Here is a 15,359-nt window from a genome sequence, read left to right as displayed (position 1 = left end):
ATAGCAATGTGTTTCTTTCTGTTTTTCTGGTATTGTGCTAACTTCTTAGGATTTCAGGTTAAATTTTTGAAGAATTTGAAGAGGGGCTATCTGTTCTGCATGTGTGACTGCAAGGCCAAGTGTCTGAATAGGGATCTGTTTGTTAGATTCTGAGATTTTGATAACACATTGTTTTTCAGAGTTGGGAAGACTGTCTGTTCTCCTAATTCCTGGTCTGTATACTAATTTGATTTGTCTCATTTTGGGTATACTGGAGCTGTAACAGCTTATAGAAATTATTTATAATGAAAAACAAAAAAAAAACAAGTTATTTTTCTTCTATACTGGTGTAATATTTTCAATGATGGTCCCAGAAAACAACAAGGCAGAAGATCTGCAAAATCCAACGTGGAAAACAAACCAGCAGATCAGTATAATATCCAAAAAGCTTATTAAAGATATCGTATATGAAACAATTGCCCGACACAGGTCGTGTTTCGCCCAACAATAGGGCTGCATAGGGGCGGAGCCATGGTGATCCCGCCCCTGGATGGGTAGGGGCACCGACTAATAGGCTGCAGGAGGGCGCCCTAGCACCAGCCCTGCGGGTAGAGGTGAATCAATTGTTTACGCTTTCCAAAAATACTATGATTGGGGGGGACACAAATGAAGCTAGAAAGTAATAAGTTAAAACAAATCAGAGAAAATTCTTCTTCACTCAACATGTAATTAAACTCTGGAAATCGTTGCCAGAAAATGTAGTAAAAGCAGTTAGCTTAGCAGGGTTTAAAAAAGATTTGGATGGCTTCCTAAATGAAAAGTCCATAGACTACAGCAATAAAATATTCAAACAACAATAAATAGTATACGCATGTAATAAAGCATTTTAATAGACAGTGTAGGATATAAGCAAAGATGGAATATATAGAGGGGCATTTTCGAAAGGGACGTCCATGTTTTGATATGGACGACCTTGCAAAACGTCCCGATCTAGGGGCGGGAAAATTTGTATTTCAAAACAAGATGGACGTCCATCTTTCATTTCGAAAATACCATCAGGGACGTCCAAATCTTTAAATTTGATCGTCCCTAGATTTGGCCGTTTCTGATTTTCGGTGATAATCGAAACCAAGGACGTCCATCTCAGAAACGACCAAATGCAAGCCATGCAAGTATAACAGGTAGTGGGGGTATGGGCCTGGGTCCTCCTGCCTGAAGTGCACTGCACCCATTAAAACTGTTCCAGGGACTGCATACTGCTGTCATGGACCTGAGTATGACACCTGAGGCTGGCACAAAATATTTTGAAAGATATTTTTTGAGAATGGGAGGGGGTTAGTGACCACTGGGGGAGTAAGGGGAGGTCATCCCCGATTCTCTCTGGTGGTCATCTGGTCATTTCGGGCACCTTTTTGTGCCTTGGTCGTAAGAAAAACATGACCAGGTAAAATCGTCCAAGTATTTGTCAGCGACGTCCTTGTTTCTTTCAATTATGTGTTGAGGACGTCCAATTGTTAGACATGCCCAAGTCCCGCCTTTGCTACGCCTCCGATACACCCCCTTGAACTTTGGCTGTCCCTGTGACGAAAAGCAGTTGGGGACGTCCAAAATCGGCTTTCGATTATACCGATTTGGACAACCCTGTGAGAAGGACGCCCATCTTCCAGTTTATGTCAAAAGATGGGCGTCTTTCTCTTTCGAAAATGAGCCCGATAGATAGTAAGACAGCCAAGACAAATTAATCGAGCAGAAAGGGGGACAGTTTTCAAAGAATTTTACCTGAATAATGAAGCAGTACCTGGGTAAAATCAGAGGCTGATAACTGTCCTCCCCTCCTGCGGTAAGAGTGTCATGCTTAGATTGTAAGCCCAATTGGGCAGGGAAATAACTCATGTACTATAATGCAATTTGCCCTGACCTCAGATGTGGAAAAACACAAGCAATAAGTCAAATAAGAACTTAAGAATAGCCATACTGGGTCAGACCAATGGTCCATCACCAGTATCATGTTTCCAACAGTGGGTCACAAGTACCTGGCAGAAACCAATTAGTAGCAACATTCCATGTTACCAATCCCGGGGCAAGCAGTGCCTTCCCCCGTGTCCATCTTAATAACAGACTACAGACTTTTCCTCCAGGAACTTGTCCAAATCATTTTTAAACCCAGATACACTAGCCGCTGTTACTACATCCTCTGGCAACGAGTTGAGGGAAAAAAATATTTCCTCCTATTTGTTCTAAGTATTCCATGTAACTTCATTGAGTGTCTCCTAGTCTTTGTACTTTTTGAAAGCACAAAAAGATTGATTCACTTCTACCCATTCTACACAGTTAAAACTGCTGTGCTCCTCTTTTAGCCATACTGATACAAGTTTAAATTACCTTTCTTCTACACTAAAACAATTTACTGCATGCAAGTGAGCTGAATTGATACACCACTCAGGATTTTGTAGACCTCAGTAATATCTCCCCTCAAGCATCTCTTTTCCAAGCTGAAGAGCCTAACCTCTTTAGCTTTTCCTCATATGAGAGAAGTTCTATCCCCTTTATCATTTGGTTGTTCTTCTTTGAACCTTTTCTAATTCCACTATATCCTTTCTGAGATACAGTGACAAGAACTGAACACAATATTCAAGATGAGGTCACACCACTGAGCGATACAGAGGCATTACAGTATTCTTGGTCTTATTTACCATCCCTTTCCTAATAATTCCTAGCTTCCTGTTTGCTTTTTGGTCTCTGCCACACACTAGACAGAAGATTTCAGCGCACTGTCTATAATGATTCCTAGATCTCTTTCTAGGTGCTGACTCCCAAGGTAGACCCTACTAGTATCAGATAACTATGATTCAGATTATTCTTCCCAATGTGCATCGCTTTGCATTTGTCCACATTAAATTTCATCTGCCATTTGGATGCCCAGTCTTCCTGCAATTTTTCACAGTCCACATGTGTTTTAACAACTTTGAATAGTTTTGTGCCATCTACAAATTTAATCACCTCACTTGTCAATCCAATTTCCAGATCATTTATAAATATGTTAAATAGCACTGGTCCCAGTATAGATCCCTGTGACACTCCACTATTCACCCTCCTCCATTGAGAAAAATAGCCATTTAACCCTACCCTCTGTTTTCTGTCCAGTAACCCATTCCTAATCCACAACAGAACATTGCCTCATATCCCATGACTCTAATTTTTTCAGGAAAATGCTGTTTCATTTTGAAATGCCTACTTGTGCTTTATGACACCAGCTATAATACAGAAACTTTACCTGCTATAAGCCTGCAGGTAATACAGGAACTTTAAGTTCTTTTCCAAGACTAAACAATATTGAGATAGACATGGGGAAGCCACTGCTTGCCCTGGGATTTGTGGCATGGAACATTGCTACTATTTGGGATTCTGCCAGGATTGGTCAGTGTTAGAAGCAGGATACTGGGCTAAATGGACCATTGGACTGACCCAGTATGGCTATTCTTATGTTATACTCAGTCTGTAAGCTTTCCTGATTGCCACAGATTTTCTGCTGTTCTATCACTTTGATTGCCTTGCAACAGAATAAAAGTGCTGCTAATTTCAACCTGAAGAGAATACCAAAGTTTGACCAGGATGTGAACAACTGTAGTAGAAGTGGAATTATAAATCCATTCAGTGTCATTTGTAGTATTAATTCTCAACCTTCCCTTATCCCCAACATACCCACACAAATAGCTTCATGCAAGTGCTGAGCCTGCCCATCCCATGGTCTGCTTTATGGAATTTAATGTTAAGTCAATGTGACCCCCTTGGAAAATGCCGTGTACTGCAGATAGAAGGCAGGAGGAATTTCCAGTGGGGTCACAAGAGTGTGGGGCTGGTAGAACCGGCTTGGCGGGTGGTGATGGAGGAAGCCCAGTTTCTTAAGGTGGGGCAAGAAGTAAATAAAAAGGGTTGCGAATAGGAGACCTGGGTCTTTGGTTGCCCAGTCCCTGCCGAGACCCAATGAATCGAGGGGGAGTTCTGGAAGGAAGCCTGTAAATCCTGGGGAGATTGGAGGTTGTAATCCTTGCCAAATGGGGGGGGGGGGGGGGGGGACTGTTGAGAGAACTGTTCAGTGAAAGTAGAGGAGTGCCTGGAGGAAAAGGACGGCAGTGGGTACGAAAAGAGACTCACTCCCGACAGAGGAAAAAAAAGGGAAAAGTGCAGTCCCTTAGGAATGTAACTGGTCTGGGATGGGACAGACGTTTTGAAGGACAATAACTGGATGTGACTCTGTCTTGTGCATTTAAACCAATAGATGATGATTGTTTTATGAACTGTTGATAGTTTAAAGTTGTTCAAGTAAAGGGAAGTTTGAAGGTAAAATTATGTATAATCATACCTGATAATTTTCTTTCCATTAATCATAGCTGATCAATCCATAGACTGGTGGGTTGTGTCCATCTACCAGCAGGTGGAGATAGAGAGCAAACTTTTGCCTCCCTATATGTGGTCATGTGCTGCCGGAAACTCCTCAGTATGTCGATATCAAAGCTCCATCCGCAGGACTCAGCACTTAGAGAATTACCCCACGAAGGGACACTCTGCCCAGCTCACCACCGCCGAAACGGGGGAGGGGGAATTAACCCAGCTCATCCCCACACAAGTGGGGGAGGGGAATCCGTCCAGCTCATCCCCGCGGAGCGGGGGAGGGACACACACCCGCCGATGCGGGGGGGATCTGGCTTATCCTGCAACCGCAACCGCGGGAGGAGCTGACTGACCCTAACACCGCCGAAGCGGGAGGGGTACAAAGCTGCCCTACAGCCGCACGAAGCGGGAGGGAGTGCCGTCAGAATTATGTCTCAATCCAGCCCCGTAAAGCGGAGGGGAGAGGAATGCAGCAGCTCACTGTAACCAAACTCGTCTCAACTCTTGAAGAATCCAAGTGAAAGAAGAACTTGAACACGAAGTCCTCCTGAAGTAACTGAAGGCTAAACTTGAACCTAAAATTCAACCAGAATATAAACAGTACAGATATCTGGGAGGGGCTATGGATTGATCAGCTATGATTAATGGAAAGAAAATTATCAGGTATGATTATACATAATTTTACCTTCCATATCATCAAGCTGATCAATCCATAGACTGGTGGGATGTACCGAAGCAGTACTCACCCAGGGCGGGACATAGAAATCCCTGACCTCAACACTGAAGCTCCAAACCGGGCCTCCGCCCGTGCAGCCACAGTCAAACGGTAATGCTTGGAGAATGTATGAGCCGAAGCCCCCGTGCCGCCTTGCATATCTCTTCCAAGAGACGGATCCGGCCTCTGCCATCGAGGCCGCCTGAGCTCTCGTGGAGTGAGCCTTCAGCTGGATAGGCGGCACCTTCCCGCGGCCACATAAGCCGCTGCAATGGCTTCCTTGACCCATCTTGCCACTGTAGGCTTAGCAGCCTGCAGACCCTTACGAGGACCTGCAAACAGGACAAACAGATGATCCGATTTCCGGAAATCATTGGTCACTTCCAAGTATCTGATGATGACTCGTCTCACATCCAGATATTCAAGAGCGGAGTACTCCTCTGGGTAGTCCCCCTACGAAAGGAAGGGAGACAGAGCTGCTGATTCACATGGAAGCGAGAAACAATCTTGGGCAGGAAGGAAGGCACTGTGCGAATAGTCACTCCTACCTCAGTGAACTGCAGAAAAGGCTCTCGACATGAGAGCGCCTGGAGCTCGGAAACTCTTCTGGCTGAAGTGATAGCCACCAAAAAGACTGCTTTCAACGTCAGGTCTTTCAGAGATGCCCTCGACAAGGGTTCAAAAGGCGGCTTCTGCAATGCTCTTAGCACCAGGTTGAGATTCCACGCAGGCACCACTGAGTGCAGAGGAGGGCGCAGGTGATTAACCTCCCTTGAGAAAGCGCACCACATCTGGCTGCGAAGCCAGGGAAGCACCCTTCAGGCGGCCCCTGAAGCAAGCCAGAGCCGCTACCTGGACTTTAAGGGAACTGAGCGACAGGCCTTTCTCCAGACCTTCTTGCAGGAACGCCAACACTGAAGAATTGGAGCAGTGAAGGGAGAAAGTGAGCCTGCTTCACACCATGCTGCAAAGATACGCCAAACCCTGGCGGAAGCAGTAGAGTAGAGCGCTTCCTCGCTCTCAGCATAGTGGCGATGACCTTGTCTGAGAAGCCCTTCTTCCTCAGACGCTGCCGCTCAATAGCCAGGCCGTAAGACCAAAGGGAGAGGGATCCTCCATCACCACGGGACCCTGATGTACAGGCCCTGCTCCACTGACAGCCGCAGAGGATCGTCGACTGAGAGCCTGATCAAGTCCGCATACCAGGGACGTCTGGCCAATCCGGACCCACCAGGATTACCCCGCCGGGATGCTTTGCCACCCGGTCTAGCACCCTGCCCAACATGGGCCAGGGCGGGAACACAGAGGAGCTCTTGTGTCGGCCACTGTTGGAGAAGAGCATCTACTCCCAGGGATCGAGGGTCCCGTCCTCTGCTGAAAAAGCGCGGCACTTGGCAATTGGCCGATGACGCCATCAGATCTAGGCTCGGCTGGCCCCAGCGCTTCGTGATGTCCAAGAACGCCTGAGCAGATAGTTGCCACTCTCCGGGCTCCAAGGTATGGCGACTGAGAAAGTCCGCCTTGACATTCATGACTCCGGCAATGTGGGCCGCTGAAAGCTGCTCCAGGTTCGCTTCCGCCCCCTGGCAAAGACTCATAGCCTCCTTGGCTAGCGGGGCGCTCTTGGTACCTGCCCTGGCGGTTGATATAGGCCACAGCCGTGGCATTGTCCGACAGGACCCGTACAGGCTACAAACACAGTACCGGGATGAACTCCAATAACACCAACCGAATGGCTCTGAGTTCCAGGAGGTTGATAGACCACTTGCCTCTGCAGGAGACTAGAGCCCCTGCGCTGTCCTTCCCAAGCAGTGGCTCCCCAGCCCATCAAAGAGGCGTCTGTCGTGACGACAATCCACTCCGGGGTCACCAGAGGCAATCCTGCAGACAACTTGTCTGTCTGCGTCCACCAGCTCAGCGCCTTGCGCACTGCTGGGTCCACGGGAAGGCGCACAGCATAATCCTCCGACATCGGAGTCCAGCGCAGCAGCAGAGATAGCTGTAGTGGTCTCATATGAGCCCTGGCCCAGGGCACTACTTCCATCGTGGCCGTCACAAGAGCCCAACAGCTGCACGTAGTCCCAAGCCCGAATAGGAGAGGCTACTAGGAACTAGTCCACCTGAGCCTGAAGCTTGACAATCCGATTGTCTGGCAGGAACACTCTGCCCACTTGGGTGTCGAATCGAACTCCCAGATACTCCAGGGACTGAGTCGGGCGCAGCTGGCTCTTCTTCCAGTTGATGATCCATCACCGGGAGCTCACAAGAGCAACTACCCGGTCCATAGCTTTGCCCGCACTCTGCATAAGAGGGTGCTCGGATCAACCGTCGTCCAGATAAGGATGGACTTGTACTCCTTCCTTTAGCAGGAAGGCCGCTATGACCCCCATTACTTTGGAAAAGGTCCGCGGAGCAGTAGCCAACCCGAAAGGGAGGGCTCTGAACTGGAAGTGTCGTCTCAGGACTGTAAAACGCAGAAGCGTTGGAGAGGAGGCCAGATGGGAATATGCAGGTACGCTTCCTTGAGTCCAAGGAAGCCAAGAACCTCTCCTGCCTTCACTGCCGCTATAACAGAGCGGAGAGTCTCCATGCGGAAAGTGCCTCACTTTCCAGGCCCGATTGACCCCTTTGAGGTCGAGGATAGGCCGGACAGAACCTCCTTTCTTTGGAACCACAAAGGAAATGGAGTAACGTCCCTTGCCAATCTGATTTTTTGGCACCGGAACGACCGCACCCAGGCGGATCAGGTTGTCCAAGGTCTGCTGCACTGCCACAGCTTGACCGGAGACTGCGGAGAGAGTACAAACCCGCTCTTAAGGGTTGGCAGAACTCTAGCTTGTAGCCGTCTCTGATGACTTCAGCCACCCACGCGTCTGAAGTTAGTGGTCCACGTCGCCCAGAAACGAGGACAGCCGTCCTCCAATCTGCACTGGGGCGTGGACCAAGGCCCCGTCATTGGGTACGAGACCCTGGGGGAGGGACCGGAGGGAGCACCTCCGGACGGCGGTCTCTGCGAAAGGAATGCTGCTTGGGGGAGAAATTCCTCTTGAAGGAAGAGGGGGCAGAGGAACCCGACTTGCCCGGGCGGTACCGACGGGCTTCCAGCAACCCGTCCTTCTGGAGGTACCGGGACGAGTACTAGCCCGAGCACCTGACCTCTGGTAATTTCTGCCCTTAGACGTTCCGAGAGGTCACGATGTTGTCCAGCTCGACCCCAAAGAGCAGCTTGCCTTTAAAAGGCAATCTAGCCAGGCGGGATTTAGAGGCGTGGTCAGCAGACAATGTTTCAGCCAAAGCCACCGCCGCGCAGAGACTGTCTGAGCCATGCCTTTAGCTGAGGCTCTCAAGACATCATACAGCAAGTCTGCCAAATGGGCTAAGCCCGATTCCAGGGCCGGCCAATCAGCCCTCAAGGAAAGATCCGAGGGGGAAGCCCGCTGCACCATAGTCAGGCACGCCCTGGCCACATAGGAGCCGCAAACTGAGGCCTGCAAACTTAAAGCAGCTGCCTCAAAGGACGACCTTAAGGCCGCCTCCAATCTTCTGTCTTGGGCGTCCTTTAGGGCCGTGCCACCTTCCACCGGCAACGCCGTTTTCTTAGTCACCGCAGTGATTAAAGATCCACGGTAGGCCACAGATAGGCCTCACGTTCACTCACAGCCAAAGGATAGAGGCGGGACATAGCCCTAGCCACTTTAAGGCTCGTTTCCGGGACATCCCATTGAGCCGCAATTAAGGTGTTGCATGGCATCATGCACGTGGAAGGATCTAGGCGGGCGCTTCGTCCCCAGCATAATGGCAGAGCCAACAGGGGCTGAGGGAGAGACGTCCTCCGGAGAGGAAATCTTCAAAGTGTCCATGGCCTGTAACAACAGGTTGGGCAAATCCTCTGGGCTAAAAAGCCGCGCTGCAGAGGGGTCATCCGCTCCATCCGAGCGGGGATCTATCTCTCCAAGGAATCCGCAAAGGACCGTTGGGAGACTCAGACACGCTGCCCTCATCTACATCGGAGGAGACAAAGTCCTCCAAGGCCTGGAAATCAACCCGAGGGCGTTTACCTCTGGGAACCTCAACCTCTTTATCAGAAGAGGGAGCAGGGCAGCGTTTTGCATGAGGAAAGCCTGATGCAGCAGCAAAACAAACTCGGGGGAGAAACCCCCCAGACTGTGCACTTCCGCAGCCTGGGCAACAGCCCTAGACGCACTCTCAACCGGCGCTCGCAATAGCGGGGGAGAGCATGCTGCGCATTCCAAAATGGAGTCCCGGCGCGAAACTCCGCGAAGGATAGCCGCGCGGGAGAACGCGCTTAACTTTAGCCGCTTTGTGCCGTCGCCCAAGTAAGGGCGTTCATGGCATTAATGTCTCCACCTCAAGGGCGGCCCACGAGAGCCGTCCGAGCCGCGTGGCCGGCCAAGATGGCGGAGGCGAGGAGCGGGGGATGGGCGTTTATGGCGGGAAAAAACCGCCACGCCGGAGGAACACCGGGACTTCATCGTCACTAACTGTCACCCATCAAGGGCGAATCAGGTTGTAAAACCCCCCATCCCCTCTAGAAGCGCTCCACGATCCAGGGAGCGACCCTTTGCGCCCTCGCCCTCCGACCCATATGCCACGAGGAGAAGAATCGGGGAACCCCCTGCCCGCTATAAAAAGTAAAATTACCTGCTTGCCGCTCCGAGCTGTAACGAACTGGTGTCCCAGTGAGTAGCTGCAATGAACTTTAAAGAAACGTCGAATTAAACAGCCTTTAAAGACGTTTAAAAATTTTTTTTTTTTTTTTTTTTTAAACGGAGCCAGCGGGAGGGGGGAGAAAAGGAGGGACCTGGCACCACCAGGTTGCACTTGCTCAAAAGAGCCCACAACCCCAGGCCTCAACAAAACCTAGGATTAGGCTTGGGGCCTAGCCAGAGCTGCTGCTGTGTGTGACCACCACCTGCTGAGATAGAGAACATACTGAGGAGTTTCCGGCAGCACATGACCACATATAGGGAGGCAAAAGTTTGCTCTCTATCTCCACCTGCTGGTAGATGGACACAACCCACCAGTCTATGGATTGATCAGCTTGATGATATGGAAGTTACTCATTAAAGACTGCTGGTAAATTTTTTCTGAGGGCAAACTCCAGTATTCCAGGGGGAAGGAGCCCTTCGGCGCCTGCCGGGATTTGGATCAGCCCCGGTCTGCGCCCAGCTCAACTGAGGTACAGTCTGTTTTCTTGACCCTGGTCCCATGTGCCTGAACCGGCAGAGCTGATGGGCCTGACTGAGGGGTGAACCAGGGTTACATCAAGTATCCGAGCTGACCGATCTTACCCCCACAAACATACAACAGATATGTGATCTGGCTTCTCCTAACTTTGTAGATTAGAGGGTGGCAAGGAAGAGGGCAGAAATGGATGCCCCCCCCCCCCCCCACCTCTTCCAGATATTTCACTGCTCTGGCAGGTGAACAGAGAGATGTAGACACACCCGCTTGCCCACAGATTTTTTCCTCCTTCATTGTGTAAAGATAAAGTAGGCAGTGGACAACGTCTTGCTGTGCTAGCTGCCACATATCCCTGACCTCCCCCCAACGAAAACTTAACAGCCTTCTGGTATACTTCTGAGAATCATCAAAATCTGTTACAAGCACAATAAGAAGGGAGAGTAAAATAGCTTCTGAAAAGCTAAGGGCTTTTCACAAAGCCACACTAGTGATTCCCACGCAGCAGCAAATGAGATGAAGCCCATAGGAATTGAATGGGCTTCCTCTTATTTGCCGCACAGCAATCACTATCGCAGCTTTGTAAAAGAAGTCCTAAGTTCTTTCCTACTGCCATGAGGCCCCTGCTGTCTCTTGTAAAGGAAGCAGAATGGGGCTTTTCCAAAATTATAGACTCAGCTAGTGATTACTGTACATGGTTTCTTTGTCTAGAGAAGATAACATGTCTGCCAATAAAAACAAACAAAAAAGAAAAAGATTATACTGCTTAAAAAGGGCAAGTGCAGGTTACTAGAAGAGACAGAGGGATGAACATCAAGCCACAGACCAGAGATAGAGAATTTCACTTCTGGACTTATCCAAAACAAACACTCCTGAGGTGCACATGCAGCTAGTTTACAGTCCGCAGACATTTTGGTTACCCGTTACCCCCAAAGCCAAACCCTATTAAGGCACTTGAGGGCTTGAGTCTGCTATCTGTGGAATGTATTCTTTAAGTAACCAGTGGGTACAGGTCAGGAAGACTGGTTTGTCATCCGCCTATTAAAACTTTGCTGGCAGGAAAGGAACTACACTTGAGACCATATGGATTGCTTTTCTTTTAAAACATCCTTACACAAAAAAAAAAAAAAAACTCAACAAAATAGAATGGCAATTTTGCATTTTGGTTTCATGGCATGAGATTCTTTGCAAGGCACACAATAAAATGTACAGGAAAGTTTACAACCCCCAAATTAAACTGTTTGGAATAATGTGGTTGACCGTGCTCCACTTCTTAGGGGTATCTAAAAAGCACACATTTGAAACAAATCTCTGTCAACGTGCCAGTGTGGCGGATCAACACACCAGTGCCTAGCACCAGACTTGCCAACTGCGCACAGAGTCACATTCTCAGTCAACCAAGGGCAGACCACAACTGACAAGGTGGACGCAAAGCAAGTCAAGTCTCTTTACCCTTCTACACAGCCCTGGCTCAGCACGTCCTGTCAGCGGTAAACTAAAACAAATTGAAATATAACAATTCTAAAGTAGTGCCCGGTCAATGTGGCAGCACCTCCTGGTTGCCCACCCAGTAAGATCAGCTCAAGGCTCTGCCTCCCATGCATTTTTCCACTGAACAGAATCCTTAAATGGGCTGGCTAGAATTCACTCGTTACCTTTAATTAAGAATCCAAACTACAAGCTGCTTGTTCTGGTGGGCTTTCTGTAAAACCGCAAAACCAAACCCATTATCTGCGGCAGATGCACAGCAGGACAATGTGTAAGTGGTGTTCATTAAATAGCAGTCAGATTTCAGACATGGTATGCTCAGTTTCATTTGCTTAACTACCTTTGGCCTTTCTTTTCTGCAAATAAGCATTTGGAAACAGAAATGGAAATCTTTTGCCAGGGGGGAAATTCTCTTTACAGGGGAGGGTAGGGAGAGAGGGTTGAAAGAAGCTGGCTGCGCCTGCGCAGTGGTGAAAGTAGGCACTGGGTGGTGGGAGCAGTGAAGCCAAGCAAAACCGGCAGTGCCCCGCTCCTCCCCCAGACTCAGCAGCTGGCCTTTTCCCGGCCCGAGGAGGACCGTCTCAAGCCCCCCCAACCCTCTATCTTAATCGCGGCGGATTTCAAGGAACCAGCACCACCATTTCAGAAAAGAGTGCATAGATCAGCAGGACAAAAGGCTGCAACTTTTTTTTTTCACTAAATCCTGGCGCTTTCTCCGTTTTCCACAAGGCAAAACGTCCAGACCCTTTTTTGCTGGTAGTGCTAGTGATGTGGTAGAACACACTAACTGTAACCTAAGACGCTGATGCCATAAAGGTTGAAAATAAAATAAAAATAAATAAACGGGGCAAATCCCAGGAAAAAAAAAACAAGAATTAAAATCAGCTCTTCGCCCCCTCCCCCTATGTAGCCCCTTACATTCAAGCTGGCAATAGGGGGCAATCGCCTTTGGAAGCCCCCTGCCAGGATCCTTCCCTCCCTGCTCCTGCAAGCAACATAACCAGGGAACGGTGAGCAGCCAATTCTTAACAGGTATTTTCCCACCTAAACAAAAACAAAAGTCCAACTTTTATTTTCTCTTTCCCTTCCCTCTTGCAATGGCTGGATGCTCTCCAGCAGGGAAGTGATGCATCGTCCTAACGGTACCCCTTCCTTTGCCTTTAGAAATCAGATCAGACCTCCTCTAACTGGCGACAAGGCGATCGCTCGTCGCCCCTGAGCTTTTAGGCTGCATCTTACCTTTGGCTGTCCCTTGCCGACCCGTCACCCGTCTCGGGGCAGAGGCGCGAGGAGCCCGGGGAATTAAACGCGCGCGCACTCTCTCCCACGACCACCAGCGCCCGGCCCGAGCCTGACTGCTTCAGCCGCTGCTGCAGCCCGGCCGGGGACTCTACCCTAGTCCCGGAGAATGACAAGCCGGCCCGCCAATAGGAAGTGGCGCTCAGGGGTCAGGGGCGGGTCTACTGCGAGGAACAAAGAGGAGGGATGCAGTCAGATAAGCTACGGAGACAGGCTGCGGGCTGTAGATCTCTTTTCCTCTCTCTTTCTGTGTTTTATCCGCCTGCTGCCCATTTGTCTTCTGTCCGACTCTCTTGCTTGTTTGTATATGCCGTTGCCTGCCTGTTTCTCTGCTTTTAGATGTGGTGTCTGCTTATACCTATTGTTTTCCATTTATCCCCACCACCACCCGTTGTCATATTATCTTGCAATTTTCGCGATCCTTAAGATATTATAACGCATTGTCCAGATTATCTTTTGGCCTCCCCTCCCTTCTTCCCTAGACAAATCTAGCAGCAGACATTTCAAACACTGGGCAGTGAGTGACCTGCAAGGAGAAAGAAGAGTTGTTGTTGGACCAGATAGGCTTGGAAGGGTAAGTCTCTGCAGTTGGGGTCTGCTGGAAATTCCTCAACAATCAAGATTTAAATAATCCACATTTTACAGACAAGTCAGACCTTACCACCTTAGCATCCTTCATATTTTCTGCATTGAATACTACATTAAAGGAAGAGTGTGTAGATTTCTCTTATGCTGAATTTCTTCCCTATGGAGGTAATAAATAGAAATAAATCAAAACATAGAAAATAAAATAAGATGATACCTTTTTTATTAGACTAATACATCTTTGGATAAGACTTTTGAAGAGACTCTCTTCAATACATACTATCCTACAATAAAATTGGCTACTCCCCAGAAAGACAACTTTCTAGACACCACAGTTTCTATCAGCAGTGGCTATATACAAACATTGTTATACAAGAAACCTACAGACAGATTCAGCTATCTTCACAACTCCAGCTTCTACCCTTTACATACAAAAAAAAATCCATTATACACAGTCAAGCCACACCGTATCTGCTCTGACCCAAGAGACAGAGATAAACACCTCAAAATCCTGACTTATTCCTTCAAACAAAAAGGCTACAACCCCAAAAGAATCTGAAGAATATTGTTTCTTCCCTTCAAATACCTAGAGAAAATCTACTGCAGTACAAAGAGAAGAAAACCACAGAGAAAATCCTTCTTATAGTGACATACAATCCAGAGCTAGAAAAATTGAGAAGAATTATAAAAAGATCTACAGCCACTACTCCAGGAAGATGAAGTACTGAAAGAGATAGTCCCAGCCCTACCAGTACTGGCCTTCCGATAGCCACCTAATTTGAAACAGAAATGAGTGAAAAGCAAACTCCCAATGGAGGCTCAAAAAGAAGAGAATGGCACACGCCCCTGCAATATTCCCAGCTACAAACTGTGCTGACACATTTCACAGGATCCTACAGTCACTCACATGGGAAAAACATTCAGAATAAGGGGATCATTCACATGCTCATCCTCCAATGTGGTATACATCATGCAATGTAAAAAGTGTGAAGAAGGGTGCTATACTGGAAAAGCAAGCCAGATGCTAAAGACATGGCTCAGTTTACACAGACACAATATTAAACACTCTGATGCCAGCCAGGATGCCACCTCTGTGGGACATCACTTTATAAAACCAGAACATTGCATCAATTATCTGATGGTAAGAACACTAAAAAGAAATTTTAAGACAATCTAAGAACATAAGACCTTTGAAATCAAAATTATTAAATATTTCTGGTCTTTCTATCCCACTATAAATCGTAAAATTCTACTGCATTGTCTCTCTCTTACCTGCTATACATCTCTCTCTGTCTCTCATCCATCCAGCTCTCCTAACCTAACCTACTCCCCCCTTTTCCTGTGGGACTGCCGTTGGAATGCCTCTATGTTTCACTTTATATTCTGATATTTGTCAACATTTACTTATTTCCATAAGAACATAAGAGTAGCCATACTGGGTCAGACCAGTGGTTCATCTAGCCCAGTATCCTGTTTTCCAAACAGAGGCCAAGCCAGGTCACAAATACCTGGCAGAAACCCCATTAGCAGCAACATTCCATGCTACCAATCACGGGGCAAGCAGTTGCTTCCCCAGGTCTGTCTCTTATGGACTTTTCCTCCAGGAATTTGTCCAAACCTTTTTTTAAACCCAGATGCGCTAACTGCTGTTACCACATCCTCCAGCAAAGAGTTCCAGAGCTTAACTATTAGTTGATTG

General features: G+C 48.1%; 1 protein-coding gene across 3 annotated transcripts in view; it reads right to left on the bottom strand.

Annotated features, from left to right (window-relative positions):
• Positions 1 to 13,135, bottom strand: part of AFAP1 (actin filament associated protein 1) — a 388,894-nt gene extending 375,759 nt beyond the window's left edge. For all 3 annotated transcript variants that reach the window (XM_030191154.1, XM_030191156.1, XM_030191155.1), the window contains exon 1: positions 13,016 to 13,135. The gene's annotated coding sequence lies outside the window, so the exon portion shown is untranslated. The remainder of the gene's footprint in view (positions 1 to 13,015) is intronic.
• Between the last annotated feature and the right edge of the window lie 2,224 nt (positions 13,136 to 15,359).

Source organism: Microcaecilia unicolor, chromosome 2 (assembly GCF_901765095.1).
Source record: "Microcaecilia unicolor chromosome 2, aMicUni1.1, whole genome shotgun sequence".
In the NCBI taxonomy this organism is placed as follows: Eukaryota; Metazoa; Chordata; class Amphibia; order Gymnophiona; family Siphonopidae; genus Microcaecilia; species Microcaecilia unicolor.
This window is presented reverse-complemented; position numbering and strand designations above follow the sequence as displayed.